This window comes from Dipodomys spectabilis, unplaced genomic scaffold (assembly GCF_019054845.1).
Source record: "Dipodomys spectabilis isolate Male_0828 unplaced genomic scaffold, ASM1905484v1 ptg000669l, whole genome shotgun sequence".
In the NCBI taxonomy this organism is placed as follows: Eukaryota; Metazoa; Chordata; class Mammalia; order Rodentia; family Heteromyidae; genus Dipodomys; species Dipodomys spectabilis.
In genome coordinates this window covers 4,401,215-4,417,589 of record NW_024871346.1, presented here as the reverse complement: position 1 = coordinate 4,417,589, position 16,375 = coordinate 4,401,215, and positions in this window count along the sequence as shown.

Genomic DNA, 16,375 nt, shown 5'->3' with positions numbered 1-16,375 from the left:
AAGAAAGAGGAGAAATTCCTCAAATAGCCAGAGAGGCCCAGTTGATAGGAGGAGCCGAGCCAAAGGTGGAGAAAGGGTAGAGAGATTCAGAAACAGATGTGGAGAGGATACTGGGGAGGGCGTATGGCCTGAGAGAGGAGGAGGGGGCAGATCTGGGGTGGGGATGGGGGACACTGGTAGAGAATGGTGTGCATCTGGTAGGACTGTCATAGCAAAATGCCACAGCCTGGGTGGTGTAGGCAAGAGATGTTTATTTTCTCACAGTTCTTTAAGGCTGGAAATCCAAGATCAAGTTGCTGGCAGGGTTGGTTCTCCCGAGGCCTGTCTGGCTCACAGAAGGCTGCCTCTGGCGGGTGGTACCATGGCCGCATCTCTGTGTGCAGGCCTGCCTGGTAACTTTCCTTAGTCCTGTATGCTCATCCATCACATCCGATCCCACCCCAGGGACCTTTCTGACCTTGTTCAGTCACATGATGGGAGCAGGAGGAGAGGTTAGAGCTTCAAGAAATGGACTTTGAAGGGGACAAAATTTGGCAGAAGGAAATATTTTGAAGCCCTTTTTATTATACTCAACACGGGAGATGTTTGCTTAAGTGTGATGTCTTCTCAAGTGAACAAAAGAGGACTTAAATTGTGTGTGATTATATTTATGTATTCCGTTCATTGCTTTTAATCCAACAGTATATGAAGGAAGCCTGAGTCACAAGGACCTTGGATTTATATGTATTATAAACCAGAACTTTATATGTATTATAAAGAAAATCAGAAGGAACAACACAGCTGACTCTCTCCTTTGTCATTTGAAGGGCCTCTTAGGAGTTGCTTTCCTGCCAAATGAGGAAAGTATCACTGTTAACAAATGTAGGTAGAGTTTTGCTGTTGGGAAAACAAATGTTACGAAATGCTTCTATCTTTTATAAATTGGTGTTTAGAGCCATGTGGGACTCTGTAGAGTTACCGCCCAAAGTCCCTTTTGTTGTTCATGAAATGAATTACAGCTCGATGCCGCTAATTTTGATTTTGCCAATCACTGAAATGAAGCTTGTCACGTAGTGACTGCCACTGGGGCAGGTCGCAGTCCCCGTAAGGGGAAGAAACTAAGGCTCCTCCTCTGATGCCAGGGCCGGGGCCTCTGGGGTCTGAGCCTCCAATACCATGAGTATGGGACCAGGATCTCCTGCAGGGTCTTATCCTAGAGCAGAGTTGTGGGGACCGTTGTGTGTTGTACAGATTGTGGACACTTGGTGTAAACCACACACACACACACACACACACACACACGCAGAGCTGTTCCCCAGATGCACTCCCAAAGTGGCTCACGTCTTCAGTGAGGCTGTCTCCTTTCCCATGGAGAGTTAGGGAACACCCTCTGCAGAGTGGCTGTGTGCACTTTGGAGTCACCGAGTCCTCAGGTGGCCTAGCCTCAGATCAGGTCGCTGAGGACCAGCATAGCAGTGATAGCCGTGGGGGTAGGGAGGAAAAGAGATGGGGAGGCACGGAAGATCATTTACTTCCCTGGGAGTGATTTCTAAGGCCCATCAAATCTAGACGACACCAGGCCCAATCGACAGCTGTTGCAACAAGGCAAACCCAGGGCCTGCCGGCTCACCCCAGAACGGCTGCCAGCTACAAGTCCAATTTCACAAAATACCGGCAAAGTCTGTCTCCATTTCTCGGGTAGAGGCCTAGGATTATTTTTTTTTAAAGAGCCATTATTATTATTTATAATCCATTCCTATATGGAAGATGACAATTCTTTATGGGTCAGATGATTTAAATCTGGACCTTTAAAACCAGGCCTGATTTATTTGCACAAGGAAATCATGTTTTCTTTGGAGCTTTTCAATGGAGACATAATTACGGTGTTGCAAATACAGTGCTCTATTTAAGGGACCGTCAGCATTTCCATAATAAACGTCTATTTTTCAGGAGCTTTGAGCATTGGCAGGGAGACACACCGAGGGACACACAGAGAAAGAAATCTTTCTCTAGTATAAGCTTGGTGGGTCCTACTGGGGACTTTGTTTTGAATCCAAATCTCTATGTGTCCTTGCAACCACACATTCTTCTTTGTTTGTGTGGCGCTGCCAGTGATGTGCCAGGCATCTCTGGACTTAGCCCAGCAGGGCTTTCACTCCAGAGCTGGATCTTAACGGGCAGCGGCCGCGCGCTGGGTGGCTGGCCCTCTCCCTCTCCAGACCCTCGTGGATTGCCAAGTTGCATGTCAGCTTTAAGGAAAAAAAATAAGGAGAAAAATGCCCTTGCTGCTGCTGCTGCTGCTGCTGCTGCTGCTTCTTCTTCTTCTTCTTCTTCTTCTTCTTCTTCTTCTTCTTCTTCTTCTTCTTCTTCTTCTTCTTCTTCTTCTTCTTCTTCTTCTTCTTCTTCTTCTTCTTCTTCTTCTTCTTCTTCTTCTTCTTCTTCTTCTTCTTCTTCCCCTCCCCTCCCCTCCCCTCCCCCCTCCACTCCCTCTGGTTACGTTGGGCATAAGCTAACTTGGAGCCTGGAGAAGAAGAATATTAATAGCAACATTAAGCATGAGTTGACTGCCCGGTATGTGTCTGGCACTTTAGGAATATTTAATTTTTAAACCATATAACACATCTTTCGAAGGAGAAACTGCTTTCCCTGATTTTTTAGACGATGCAAACAGGCTAGGGGTAGGTAACGTGTTGGTGAGGGTTCTAGGGGCCCTTACAGCATGGATGACAAAGCCTGGTGGGGCTCCATCATCCCCCCCCCATTCCTCTCCTCCCTGGCCATCCCTCCCTCTCCCCAAGGAGTCGTGCGTTTAAAAGCCTTGGAAAGGTAAGTAGACTCAGGGGACACAGAACGTAGGAGTAGAGATGGGTAGGAACCACCAGCCAGGAGCAGAAGGTTTCGCATAAAAAACATCCAAAGAGTTTTCTGGCTAGATGGCCAGCTTGCACCTCACAAGATCCTCTCACGGATGTCCCGATTTTTACCAAAGCACCGAGTAAGCTTTTCTTGTGGAGATTGGATACAGTGTCCAGGATTATATAACCAGGAAGTGGCCAAATTCCCAGGTCTGGAATGGCGGTTCTTGACAGTTGAATGCTTTATGGCCTCCACAGAGCCAGCCTCCCTCCTCTGGGGAGGCTCACTGTGAATGGAGACGGGAAGTTGACCCTCAGGATCTTCCTGCCTCACGTGGGAGATCCCGTCTCCCGGATCGCTGGTGGAGCCTCTCCAGGAGCTTGTGTGCTGGCACTGCAGGCACAAGGAGGGTAAGGAGGGCGAAGGTAATGCCCCCCCCCCCCCCGGCACCCGAGGCCAGTCCCCGGGGACAGCGGCGGAGGGGAGACCACCCTCCACACCGGGTTCGCAGCCAACCCCGGGAAACGGTTGTGTAAACTCCTGTGCCCTGGTGGGTGGTGTGATTTAATTCTTTTTCCTTCTCTTTTCTGGGACGGCTTTTGCCTGGCTCGTCCAGCTGACAGAGAGAAATGGCAACACACAGCCCACAACGCAGCATGAACGGGAAGGAGGGCTTTTTTTTTTTTTGTTGTTGGTCCTGGAGCTTGAACTCAGGGCCTGGAGGCTGTCCCTGAGCTTTATTGCTCAAGGCTAACACTTGACCACTTGGAGCCACAAAACCACTTCCAGTGGTTAATTGGCAATAAGAGTCTTGTGGAGGCTGGGAAGGTGGCTCAGTGGTAGAGCGCTTGCCTTGCATGCACGAGGCCCTGGGTTCAATTCCTCAGCACCACATAAACAAAAAGAAAAAAGCCAGAAGTGGCGCTGTGGCTCAAGTGGTAGAGCACTAGCCTTGAGCTGAAGAGCTGAGGGACAGCGCCCAGGCCCAGAGTTCAGGCCCCACGACAGGACCCCCCCCCCCAAAAAAAATAAAGAGTCTTGTGGACTTTCCTGCCCCGGCTGCCGTTGAACCACAATACTCAGATCTCAGCCTCCTGAGTAGCTAAGATGACAAATGTAAGCCACCCGCTACCTGGCTTAGTTAGCTTTTTTTGCTCAAGACTGACTTTCTACCACTTGAGCCACATTTCTACCTCTGGGTTTTTCCTAGTTAATTGGAGATAAGAGTCTCTTGGATTTATCTGTCTTGATTAGCTTCAAGCAGAAATCCTCAGACCTCAGCCTCCTGAGTAGCTAGGATTATAGGAATGAGCCAGCAGCACCCAGTCCAATTGTCTTTTAGAAAGCAAAATGCCTTTATCTTCTGTGACTCCGACTGCAGTTTCTGTCCAATCTGTATTTAGTGAGGTCCCTCGAATGGGTTATTCTCCCAACACTCGAGTGTTGGAGATAAAATGGGGAAGAGACCACTACCTGAGGCTTGAGCCCTCTTGTTTGACCTCACTATGTTAGTCCTGTGGGGACTGGCAGATGAAATGCTCCTTCACCCATCACCACTGATCACCTGCTCCCTGAGGGGCTCTGAACCTAGGGCTGGATGTGGCTTCTGCCTATGTAGAATTTATGGCTAGTTGGGGACAGTTGTTAATCGAATAATCACACTCACCACTTAGATAATTATTAAGATTGCAGGTTCTTCTGGGGGTGGGGTGGTACTAGAGTTTGCATTCAGGGCCTTGTGCTTGCTCCATGAGTGTTTTTTCCAACTTGAGCCACACTCCCAGCCCTTTTAACTTTTAGTTACTTTTTTTTGAGGTTAGGGTGTTGTGCTGTCTGTCTAGATTGGGCTTGCACCACAATCCTTTTTCCTGTGTCTCTTGTGCAACTGGGATTACAGGCATGTTGTACCATGCTCAGCCTGTGATGCGTTCTCTGGGGGAAAAGCACAAGATACTGTGAGGACATAGCGATTAGCTATGTTGCAGCAAGCTAGATCAACACTACACATAAATAGATCCTCTCCCTCCCACCACGCACACACATCACAAGACGTCACAGAGAAGCCATGTGCTGGCGCTGGCTCAGAGAGATCACCAATTTTCTGGGCTCTGTGCCCCACAGTCTTCAATACATTGACTTTTCTTCCATAGAATGAAGCCTCCTGATGGCAGAATGGCTGCTGCAGCTCCATTTTCATAGACAGGAAGCAGATGGAGGGGAGAGGGGGCAGTGTCGACCAGAGAATTCTTTCTTTTCTAATACAAGTCTGGTTCAATAGCAATACAATGTCTTACCCAGAAACTTCTCAGTAGACTCTTCACAAATGAAGACTACAGAAAGATAATCTAGATGGCAATTATATAGGTGAATCTTACAATCCTGTGTGTGTGTGTGTGCAATTTTGCAATGTGTTCCATACCATATTCATGTGTATGAAGTCTTTCGATTCTTCCATTGGTCCTGTGAGGAAAAGTGATTTTTCTTTTTTTTTTTTTTTAATTTAATTTTATTTTATTTGTGAACATACTGTACAGAGGGGTTACAATTACATGGGCAGGATAATGTGTACATTTCTTATCAAGCATTGCAGCCTCTTCCTTTGTTTACCCTTCACATCCCTTCCCAGCCTCCCCCCTCCCCCCCAATCCCAATCCTTCTTCTTCCCCCCCCCCCCCCCCCCCCGCACCAACGTTGTATAGCTCATTTTGGACATGACATTTTGTACTTCTCATTGTTGCAACAGGTCCACCTGTATCCTTAAACAACTGGTTTTTCCCCATCTCCTCCACAAGTTATACTGACATCAAATATAGTGAAAGCAGGGGTTATACTGTGGGGGAGGGACATACAAAGCAACACAAAGAAATAATCTTATAAATGCGTTAGAAACACATGCATGAAAGAAAAAAACATTAAAATACATATCTAAGGGTTCATTTTCCTGACATCACATTATCTGACCTTTTCCGCTTGACTCATACATATACTAGATATTGCAAATAAGGGAAACCATGGGACCTATGTTTCTTTGGGCCTGGCTTACTTCACTTAATATAATTTTTTCCAAGTTTTTCCATTTCCTAACAAATGGGGCAATGTCATTCGGAAAAGTGATTTTTCAAATGAACACACAGATTCAGCTCCCTCCTCCTCCTCCTCTTCCTCCTCCTCCTCCCATCAACCAGAGTCCGCTCACTACAGTGTATTGGTTCGGCCAGGCATCCGCTGGGATGAGATTTAGATGGCGTCTTTCTGATCTTCCCCCCAGCCCTGCCCCCGTGGCTCATTCTGGGGTTCAGAGTCACCCAGTGGGAAGTCAGACCAGCCAGGAAGAGAAGTCTTATCCCCACAACAAAGCCAGAACCTCACTGTGGAAGCCACAGGTTCCTTCGTGGCTAATACCTTGATGGGTACAGAAAGTAGCATCTCATTTCTAGAGGAAATGAGCAAATGTCATCTGGGATGTTTTTGAGCAGTGTTTCCCGACCCCTAGCACCTAAGTCAGATGGGAGGTGATGTGTTTAGTGTGTTGGATGCTAAAATGGATGAGTATTGATACCACAGTCTCCTGATACTTTAAAGGGCCTTGGTATGACATCCAACGCCATGGTCTGTACCCCGGCTCTGAGCATGCATGGGGTCTGTCATGCCACAACGACAGACTCCCCTTCTCCTCTGCTTCCTCTTGAATCTGGGCTCCGAGGTTGTCTGCGCAGAGCTGGATAAAGGTGGACACAGACCTACCAGCTTAGGATTGTTCTTAAAACCCAGGAGGGTAAGGCTACCGCTCAGGGCTGCATCCGTGAGTCACAGAGTAGACGTAAGATTGATGTCCCTTGTTCTGGGGAGCACATACAGCTGCACCGTGAACCAGATGTCCCAGAGTTTTATGAGCTTCTTTGGACCTTCTGTTAAATAACACTTACTTGGAAAGAGTAGAGCTCACCTGCTTGCAGTGGAAAGCTCTCAGTGTTTGTTTCTTTAAAAATAAAATCCAGAGTGACTTCATGAGCACCTGTGGCTTTGCAGAATAGCAGGGAAGAATATGCTCAGAACTAGAGGTCATCTCAAGGGGACCGAATAGAGAGGGGCCTTAAACAAGGATTGGACTCTGGTTGGGTGACCATAGGGAAGGACTAGGGGAAACATGGACCTGCCCTGCACAGTGTATCCGCACAGAGCGGCTGCCATGCAGTGATGGGGTTTCATCAGACTCAGAGGCAAGAGCGAAGAAGCAGAGCTGGAACATCATCCCAAGGCAAGCGTTAAAGAGGGTGAGGACTGGGCCCTTTTGCAACCTAATGCAGCCTTGCGAGAGGTGTTGGTTTTGGTTGGCCTTCGGTTGGCGCGTCTTTCAGAGATGTCTCCATCTGGTGATCTGTAGGACTCAGAGTTGGCTCTCATTGGTAGAGAGGGCTCTTGGCTCAGGGAGCCTGTCCTGTCCAAGACCGGACGGGGGAGGAGGAGGCTGGCAGGCGTGCTGCTGCATGGCTGTCCAGGACCGCATCTCTCCCGCTGTTGGGCAGATTTCGGAAGTTTGGACCCCAGGAGGGAATTGCTTTTTGAATCCATGGGAGTCCGTTCATGTGAGTCACTAACAGAAAGGCTTTGAGGGATAGGAGCTTTCACAAATGAACTAAAAGGTCTCTTCCTATAAATGAATAATGAGCAAATCTGCATGGTAGAACTTCAAGAATCCTGCCTGCCTTTCTGATCTACTTCCTTCTCTCTGTTTTCTCACTGATGAAGAAGGGGAAAAACTATGTCATACTTTCTAAGTAAGGCCAGGATGGCTTCGGGTAGAACCTGTGCTAGTCGGCTCTTTGTCGTTTGAGTCCCAGGTCCCAAATGTCAGACCATGGCGGTCATCTGGCTCTATTGCTTTTAAGCCCATGGCAAGGCCCAACGTGGCAGACGGTTGTGGTGGAGGAAAGCTGCTTACCTCATGGCCAGGAAGCAGAGGCAGGGAGGGAGCAGGGACAAGGTCTAGCCTTGGAGGTTATAGCTCTTATGATCTCCTTCCTCCAGCTGGGCCTCGCCTCCTACCTTCCATCATCACCCAATCATAACCATCAAATGACGGGGTCTATCAATGGACTCATCCAGTGATTTGGTCCAACTCCTCATAATCCTCTCAATAGCATTACCAGACTGGGGACCAAGCCTTTAACCCATGAGCCCTTTAGGGAATACTTCACATCTAGACAATAACAGAACCCATATCACATTCTCCAAGAATCTCTACTTCTCATGAGAAGCTGTGATATGGACATGCACGAATGTCTTAACAGAGAACAAGTGCTTTCTCCATGGCCAGAAACAGACTGCTGACGGCAGTCCCTCCCCTCCCCTCCCAAGGTTGTGGCCTCTGGCTTCTCCCCTTCTTCTCCCTTGCATATCTGAATGACCCCTCTTGAGGCCGACACTGAGCCCTGCTGTCTGCTCCATCTCATACATGCCCCATTTTCTACCTGTGGCTGTGGCCTCCCGGCCTGCATGTAGCCAGGTAGGAAGGCCGGTGGCTCAGGATGGAAGGTCTCTGGGCTTTGGTCCTCTGACTCAGACCATCAGGCCACCTCTGTGGTTGCCCACAGGGATGGGCGTGGCCTCTCCCTGGGTGACTAGCCTGGACTTACTTGTCTGCGGTGGCCCAGGACTGGCTGTGCCGTCTGCTCGTGGGTCCTGGCTGTCACCCATGTCAACTGGTCTTGACCATGTCTGTATGGAAAACAACAGAAGCCGTGTCAATAGCAAAAGTAAAAATAAAAAAAAAATCTGGCACCACACAGACCCGATTGAGGCCTTCCCCACACTCACAAGAAGGTAGGGGAGGAGGAAATGTTCTGCTGCGATAGCAGAAATAAGGCCATCAGTGGTTAGTTTTAGGCCAGGTCCCCACAACTGCTTGGAGAGTCCCTCAGAACTGCAGACAAAGTCCCAGGTTTGATTTTACTGAGTGACTTCAGCACTGCCAAGTATTCCTAGTGTGAGGAACTCATAAACCATGCTTGCTGGTGGTCCAGGAGCTAGCTGGGGAGCCTCAGCACAGATCTGAGACTACATGGTGATTTGGTGACAGGGCCTGTTGGATCCCTTCACCTAGACGTTAAGATTTTGCCAGAGAAAGAAATGGAATGTAGATGGCTCCCAATGGGTTTCGCCTCCTCTCTCATCATCAGAGGGAACGGGACTTTTTTTTTTTTGGCCTCTGGGCACGATTTGTATTTAATTATCACAGTTCACATTTTCTCTGCCGCCCAACTGGAAGCCTGAACGGGTTTCCTCGGGATAACCAGCTCCCTGTTAACGATTATCTTCGCCCTGTTTGTATAGTCTGCGCCATGTGCAGTAGGAGGCGGCTGATCAGTTTGCTTTAATTAAGCTTCAAAAGAGAGCCCTGGTCTCCATCTTATCTCTAGTTTGTTCCTTAATTCCTTTTCCACGGTCCCTGCTGTAGGTGGGAAATACAGCCCGAGGTCTCGGATGGGGTGGGGACTTAGTGGTCTGGGACCAGCCTGGTCTTAAGGAACGTGGCTGTCTGAACTTCCTTCAGGGGACCCTCTTTTCCACTGTTCTCTGATTCCCACAGGGAGCTAATTGCTGGGGACGCTTTTATTTAAAAAAAAAAAAAACCCCTTGGGTGTTCCATACTGCTACAGAGTCAGAAGGAAGAGAAAGGGAGGACCGGTAGGCGGAAGGCGTGGGGGGCTTATATTTGAACAGGGGTCTGTTTTAAAACTCTGGGAGCCAGGCTGCCCAAGGTGGGGCTGGGGGGGGGGGGCGGTCTGGTGCAAACAGGCCTCATACCTCTGTAGAACTTTCTTCCTAAAACGAATACAGGGGCCACAGTGGCAGCTTTTTGTCCCCAGCCATCACTAGCTGGAATTGCTTTTTTCTAAATTTCTGTGTTTTTCAAAAGAAACATTGGTAACCAGGCATGCTTTATGTGGTCTTCGATTAACAAACAGGAACTCACCTTTCTAGACTGATGGGGAAACAACTTTTTTTTTTTTTTTTTCTATTTGCTGCGTTGGTGTGCAAGGACCATGAATGGGCACTTTGAGAACCGGCCCTTTCGTGGCCAGCGATCATCAAAGTACAGCTCTCACTCCACGGCTGCCTGGAGGTGTGGGGGGAGCCAGTGGCCCCCGCCCCGGGCCGCCCACCGTGCTTGCCTGCTTCCCGCCTGTTTGTGGCCACAGGACTACTGGTGAGGACCCAGTTTCTTCCCCAGGGAGAAATGCGGGCCCACCAGGAGGAAGGGGCAGACCACCAGCAGCGACTCACCCCGGGGCCCTAAAATAACTGTGTTTAGATTTATTTCTATGCGCTGCTTTTATGTGGCATTCCTCCCCCACTCTGTTTGGGAAGGGAAAGTTCCATTTTTAAAGGTTTCCTAGCCCTTCTCCACCACCAGCCCCTGCCCTGCCTTTGGAGCATGCATCCTGGTCCTCTGAACCCCACGCTGGGCTCTTCCACCCAGCACTGCCTCAGGCACTGAGCTGTGACAGCCCTGCTCCATTTCAGGGAACGGAAGCAGCCGGGAAGATGAGACACAGAGGGCTGGGACTCTAGGAGCCTCAAGTGTGAGAATGGGTTGAGGAGGGCCCTGGGACTCACAGTTGCCTGGGTGCGATCATATTGATTTCGCTCTGGGCGACATGGGGTCTCTGGTGGGGTCTCCTGTGAATGATGCCCAGGCACGCTGCTGGGGCCGCCTCGGAGCGTCTGTGAGCCCTCGCTCTCTGGCAGGGCCAGCCGGCCCCAGGGCAGAAATGGACCACTGGGTTCTCTCTGCTCCCGGACTTCTCCCACAGCGCTGCCCTCTTCCTCTGTGGGAATGAGAGGGGAGGAAGAGGGAGAGGTGGTCACCTTGGTCAAATCCCAACAGCTCCCACAGGATGCCATCTGGGACATCTTCCCCAAGAAGGGTCTCGACTAGAAGAGGTGATGGATGGCTTGGCGAGGCTGGAGAGAAGGGAAGCGGTGCACAAGGCAGTGCAGGGACCTCGCCAGGAGGGCATCATGCCAGGGATCTAGACTGGAACATCGTGTGGGGAGAGGTGGAGAAGCAGGAATGAAAACTTCAGGAGACAGAGGACGCAGGGGCAGGCAGCTACTTCACTGAATCTCAGAGTCTATCACAGGGTCCAGCAGGATCTCTTCCTCCCCTCCCCTCCCTTCCCTCCCTCCTTTCCTTTCCTTTCCTTTCCTTTCCTTTCCTTTCCTTCTTTCCTTTCCTTTCCTTCCCTCCCTCTCTCCTTCCTTCCTTCCTTCTTTCCTTCCTTCCTTCCTTCTCTTTTTTCCTTCTCCTTTTCTTTTTTATTATACCACAAAGGAGTTTCAATTCAACACATCAGTTTATGAGTTCAACGCATCTTGATCAACAGAGAACCCATTTTGTACCTGTCCCTGTGGCACAGCGGATAGCAGGCTTCTTACCCGTGCTATCTTGGCTGTCCCTCAGGTACTTATGCCTAGGGAGGGAAAGGGGGGAAACAGGTGTTAGCTAACCGATGGTCGCCTGATCCTGACACAGTTCCTCCTCTGTAGACACAGAGGGGGAAAACAAGGAAGAAACGCGGGCCCTAAGTGCTCTAGCATCAAGGATGCTGCTGTGAATGGCAGCAGGCATGAAAATTCTTTGCAGGCACAAAAGCTCAGGGATAGCACCAAGGCCCTGAGTTCAAACCCCAGGATTGGTGCATGCAGGTGCGCGCGTGCACGCTCACGCACACGTGTGTACACACACACACACATCCTTTGCTGGTTCTGGTTTTCAAAGCTTTCATGTTGATGATGCCATGGGAATTCCCCAGTTCCCCTTCCCCCATCACCGTGTCCATGCTTGCAGCATTGCTAGAAGATGCTCTGGAAGGACACGCAGTTGGCCCGCGAGCATGCGTCTAGGCCATAGGCAGTTTGGAGGCTTCCAGACAAGGGAGGAGGAGGAGTTGTGAGACACTGTCAATGGACGACCGAACCAGGCTCCCAGGGGTGCAGAAGGTGAGAGTCAGTTCATGAGAGCCTTCAAAGAAGTGAGACTAGAACCAAGGAGGCAGCAGCAGAAGGAGAAGGGCTGTACCAAAGAGCGCTCTGCCCAAGATGTAGATCTAAGGCCCGAGCTAGGGTTCTCCAGGCCTCGCAAAGCTGCTGTAGCATGGATGCAGGTGCCACTGCTGGCAGCCACTCACACACCCCAAGGTAACTAGCCTGAGCAGGACGGCGGACTAGTAGGCTGTGGGTAAAAGTGACGACAGAGAAGGTGCATGCTGAGTGTTGAGGGAAGTTGGGGGCGGAGTGGAGAAATGGGTAAAGGGAAGAGAAGAACACAGACCCCAGCTCCGGGAAGAAGCGTGGCTCTTTCCTGTCCCCAGGCTCGGATACCTCAGTGCTCACTCACGGGCCTTTTCCAGTCCACAATCGCCTGAGGAATCTCAGCGAGGGTGGAGTGGGTGGCAACAGCTGTTCAGTGCCCAGGATGATGTCAGTGCCTTCCCCTGGGGATACTTTCTTCCCTCTAATGATGCCAGGGAGGCTTAGGGTCAGGGGAGGGCAGAAGGCAGATGGTGCCTTTTGTCACCCATATTGTCTCCTACCAGCTATTTCTGCAGCCTCGGGACTGGTAGAGAAGTAGAAAGGAGCCCTTGGGTGTCTCCAGCGTGTGTCTGTGGGTAGAAAGCATTTCTGTGTTTTCGGGGGAGAGAGGACATGGCACACGTGGGTCCTCAGCCACCGGGACACCTGTCGAGGGACACAGCTGCAGCCTGGACAAGGGGCATTGCTGGCCAGTGCCTCATGGTCACGCTGAGCAGCTGCGTGGTGTTCCCCTGCATTCCAAGTGTGGCGAGTGCGATGCGGACCTCAGGCAGAGCCGCCCGGTGCTCCAGGGCTCTGCCGTGTGGCTGAGCTATGCCTCCAGCCTGGTCCTGCCCTGGCGTGGAAATTCAGTTCGCTGGTCAGGTGATTGGTCCAGGAGGCAGAAGCAAAATTTACCACCAAGGGCTCAATGTCAAATTTGCTTTAATTTGGGAAGATGCATGCCAGGTTCAAGAACATTGGGCAGCCAGGCATATTGTGTCTCCAGCCTATAATCCCCTCGCTACTTGGGAAACAGAGATTGGGGGATTGCCCTTGGAGGCCAGAATGGGGATAGAAGTTTGCAAGACTTTATCTCAGCCAATGGCTCGATGCAAATGGTGTTCTTCAGCTAGGGGGGAAGCAGAGAGGCTTGGTGCAGGAGTGAGAGGTTTTCATCCTTATTGCCACAGGAAGTACAAGTACAGGATTTCCCCCCCTCCCACCCCTCCCCCCCCCCCCCCCCCCCCGCCACCTTGGAAGGAACCAAGATGCAAAGGGCCTAGAGGCGTGCTCAAGTGGCAGAGCACCTGCCCTTGCATGCCACATATCGAGTTCAATCCCTAATACTACCAAAAAAGAACAAATACATAAAACCAACAGACCAGGACATGCAGGTAGAAAACAGGTGACAGAGACGGAGGACAGGCCAAGAAAGGAGAGCATTTGTCTGAAGAAAATAAAGTCTTTGTTGTTGTTGTTGGTGGTGGTGGTCCTGGGGCTTGAACTCAGGGCCTGAGTGCTGTCCTTGAGCTCATTTTTTCTCAAGGCTAGTGCTGTACTACTTTGAGCCACAGCAGTACTTCTAGTTTTCTGGTGGTTATTTAGAGATAAGAGCCTCATGGACGTTCCTGCCTGGGCTGGCTTTGAACTGTGATCCTCAGATCTCAGCTCCTGAGTAGCTATGATTACAGGCATGAGCTACCAATGCCCGGCAAAAGTCATTTTTTTAAGGTAAAGAAAAACAGGACAAGAAATGGTTTAAACATTTTCTGAAGATCTCATAGCTCATGGTGCTTGTGCCAGGTAACATAGACATTCAGGGAGAGCCACAAAGCTGACTCTGTCATGTCTGTAAAATGTGTGTGTGTGTTTTTAAATTAACTTCTTAAATCAATGGATCTTTAAATGCTTCACAGATTCACAGTAATGAAAGCTTCTCCCACCCCGGTGGGAAAGAATGTTCTCTTACTCATTTTATGACAAGTGAACTGAAGAGGGTTTGAGAGAAAATGTTTTCGGATCCCATGAGGAAGATGGGCCTGTGGGCGTCAGATTCAGGCTCCGCAGCTCGCATTCACTCTGGGTGGAGTCTCGGCTTTGGCAGCCATTCCCCACCGTCTGTGCCTCAACAAGCCGAGGGCAAACCATGTCAGGGCTTGGCTTAGAAGAGGAAAGGTGTTATCAGTTACACATAAATAGGCCATATAACATACAGTCTTAAGGAGTGCTCTACCACTTGAACCATGCCTCCGGCCTATCTTTCAGCTGGATCTCCTGCCTGGCTGACCTTCACTTTGGTCCTCTTCTCTATGCTTCTAAGTAGCTGGGCTGGCGGATATGATGAGCCACTGTGCCCCAGCTACAATTTTTTTTTAAAAAATAATCCTTATTTGTTATTTTTAAAATTACCTTTAGCTATAAAAGAACTTCAGTTCGGCGTGCCAATCGATGAGTACACTGCACCTTGATCAGACTCCTTCCTTCTCTCTGCCCTTCTCCCAACTCTCCCAACCACTCGGCCTTTCAAGTCCTAGTCTACACATTTTAAAGTAATGTCTTTAAAATCTTAGTGATTCCTTTTTACTTCCCTTTATTCTCTTGTTTTGCCTTTAGAAGTGAAATGGAAACAATGCTTTCATGGCACAACGTTTATTTACCTCGATCTGAAGAGCCACCTTTCTCCACGGCCTGGTATATTTACACACAGGAGGACAGGGCGGGAGAGTGGAAGGTGGGGTGTGCTCTCTCCCCGTGGAGAAAGCTTGGGAGAATGTCAGAAAGCGAGAGAGCTCCAGCAGCCTCAGGCATCAGGTCTGGAGGGGTGCTCAGTGCTGTAGGCTAACACCGACTATGGAGAGAACACAATGCCTGACCCCAAACCTACAGGGTCTCAGAGCCACCTTGCCCTGTGGCTGACCTTTGTCACAGCTCAGAGGCAAGACACCAGTGCTCAGGAAAGGCTGAGAAGAGAAAGAGGAAAGCAAACTTCCCCTAGATCCACGCTGTCTATGCTGAAGATGCTTGATGCCTTCTTAGGGTCTGGGGCTAGGAGGAGAAGGGAATAACTAAATGGCTTTAGAGTATTAGGAATCTCATTTTCAGTGCCTTACAGAGAGTCATTTGGTGTCTTTCTTTGCCTCTTGAGTGTCTGACTTTGAAAAAGAGGAACGAAGATATTCATCCTTAAACTCAAAAGGACCTGAGGCATCCTGTGTTATTTCTGTTCTGTATCTTCTCTGGCACTTGGTGAAGGTGGTATCAGCAGTCACTTGCTGTTTGGGTCGGTCACACCCACCTGACTTTGTAAAGTCCTTGCGCATTTCTTCCCAGAAGCAGCACGTGACCAGACTTTGTAGATACTCATCCCTTTGTCACAGCTTTTTTCCTCGATTTTCATTCCAGAATCTTTGGGAGGCTATCGCTGACCTGCATAATTCCCCCACAAACTCCAAGGATACTAATAAACTATCTCTAACAGCGTCTGGTCCGAGCTGATGCCCATTGGCAAGGAGAGCTCCGTCCTGGTGCTCAGCTCACTCAGCAAGGTCAGGCTGGCTGTGAAGGTCACTAAGATGGAGTCCATCTGGGGATGGACTCCAAAACTATCTGGGGATATTTTTGGTCCTCAGATCAGATCATGTCAGCACTTGTAAACCTAAGGAACCATTCTTCTCATTTCTTTTCTTATCACCCTCTTCCTCCCCCCTTTTTCTAAATGCCCCAATGTAAAGAACAAAATCATGCAGGAACATTGCCCAGGAAAGAGGGGAAATACACGCAGAAATTATCCTACAGATCTGCAGAATATTAATACCCGCCTGGCATTAGGTGTAGACCTGCTTCCCATGGGTCCTCTCCTGTGGGGGGGGGGTGCAGAGATGGAGTGGGGGGAAGGCAGGACCGCCTGGATTCTCACACTCAGCAAGGAGACTCTTCAGATTGTTCTGGAAGGGAGGGAAACCTCAGCAGCTTATTCCACGTGTCACCAAAGTGCATCACTTTGACTCATGGCCAGATTTTGAGAAAACTTCACAGAAGTCAGGAAATTCCCGGCAAATGTTCTCATTTCACCCTCAGGCTAACCCTGCAGTGGGAGCATAGGTAGGGTCAGGCTAGAGGCTGCTTTTAAAAGAGGGGGAAAAAAATCAAAGCCTGTCTTTGCTTCTGCTTGCCACAGGCATGCAGAGTTCCACACAAGGCTGGCTGAAGATGCCAAATCGGCTTTGAGCCCTGGTGACCAAGAGCAGCTACTCTGTTTCTTCATTCTAGACTTGTATTTTTGTGAAAGTTTTTTTTTTTTCCCTCCCCCTATTGCTTGGCTTTGTTTCCCCTTGGAGAGTAGCATCTTTCCTTCTGGGCAAAGTAAGATGCCCCAGGCCCCCTCCTTCTAATGGACAAGGCCAAGTTTAGAGTCGGGGCTGCTCATTTGAGCTCTGTATGTAATTGAGCCTGGCACAAA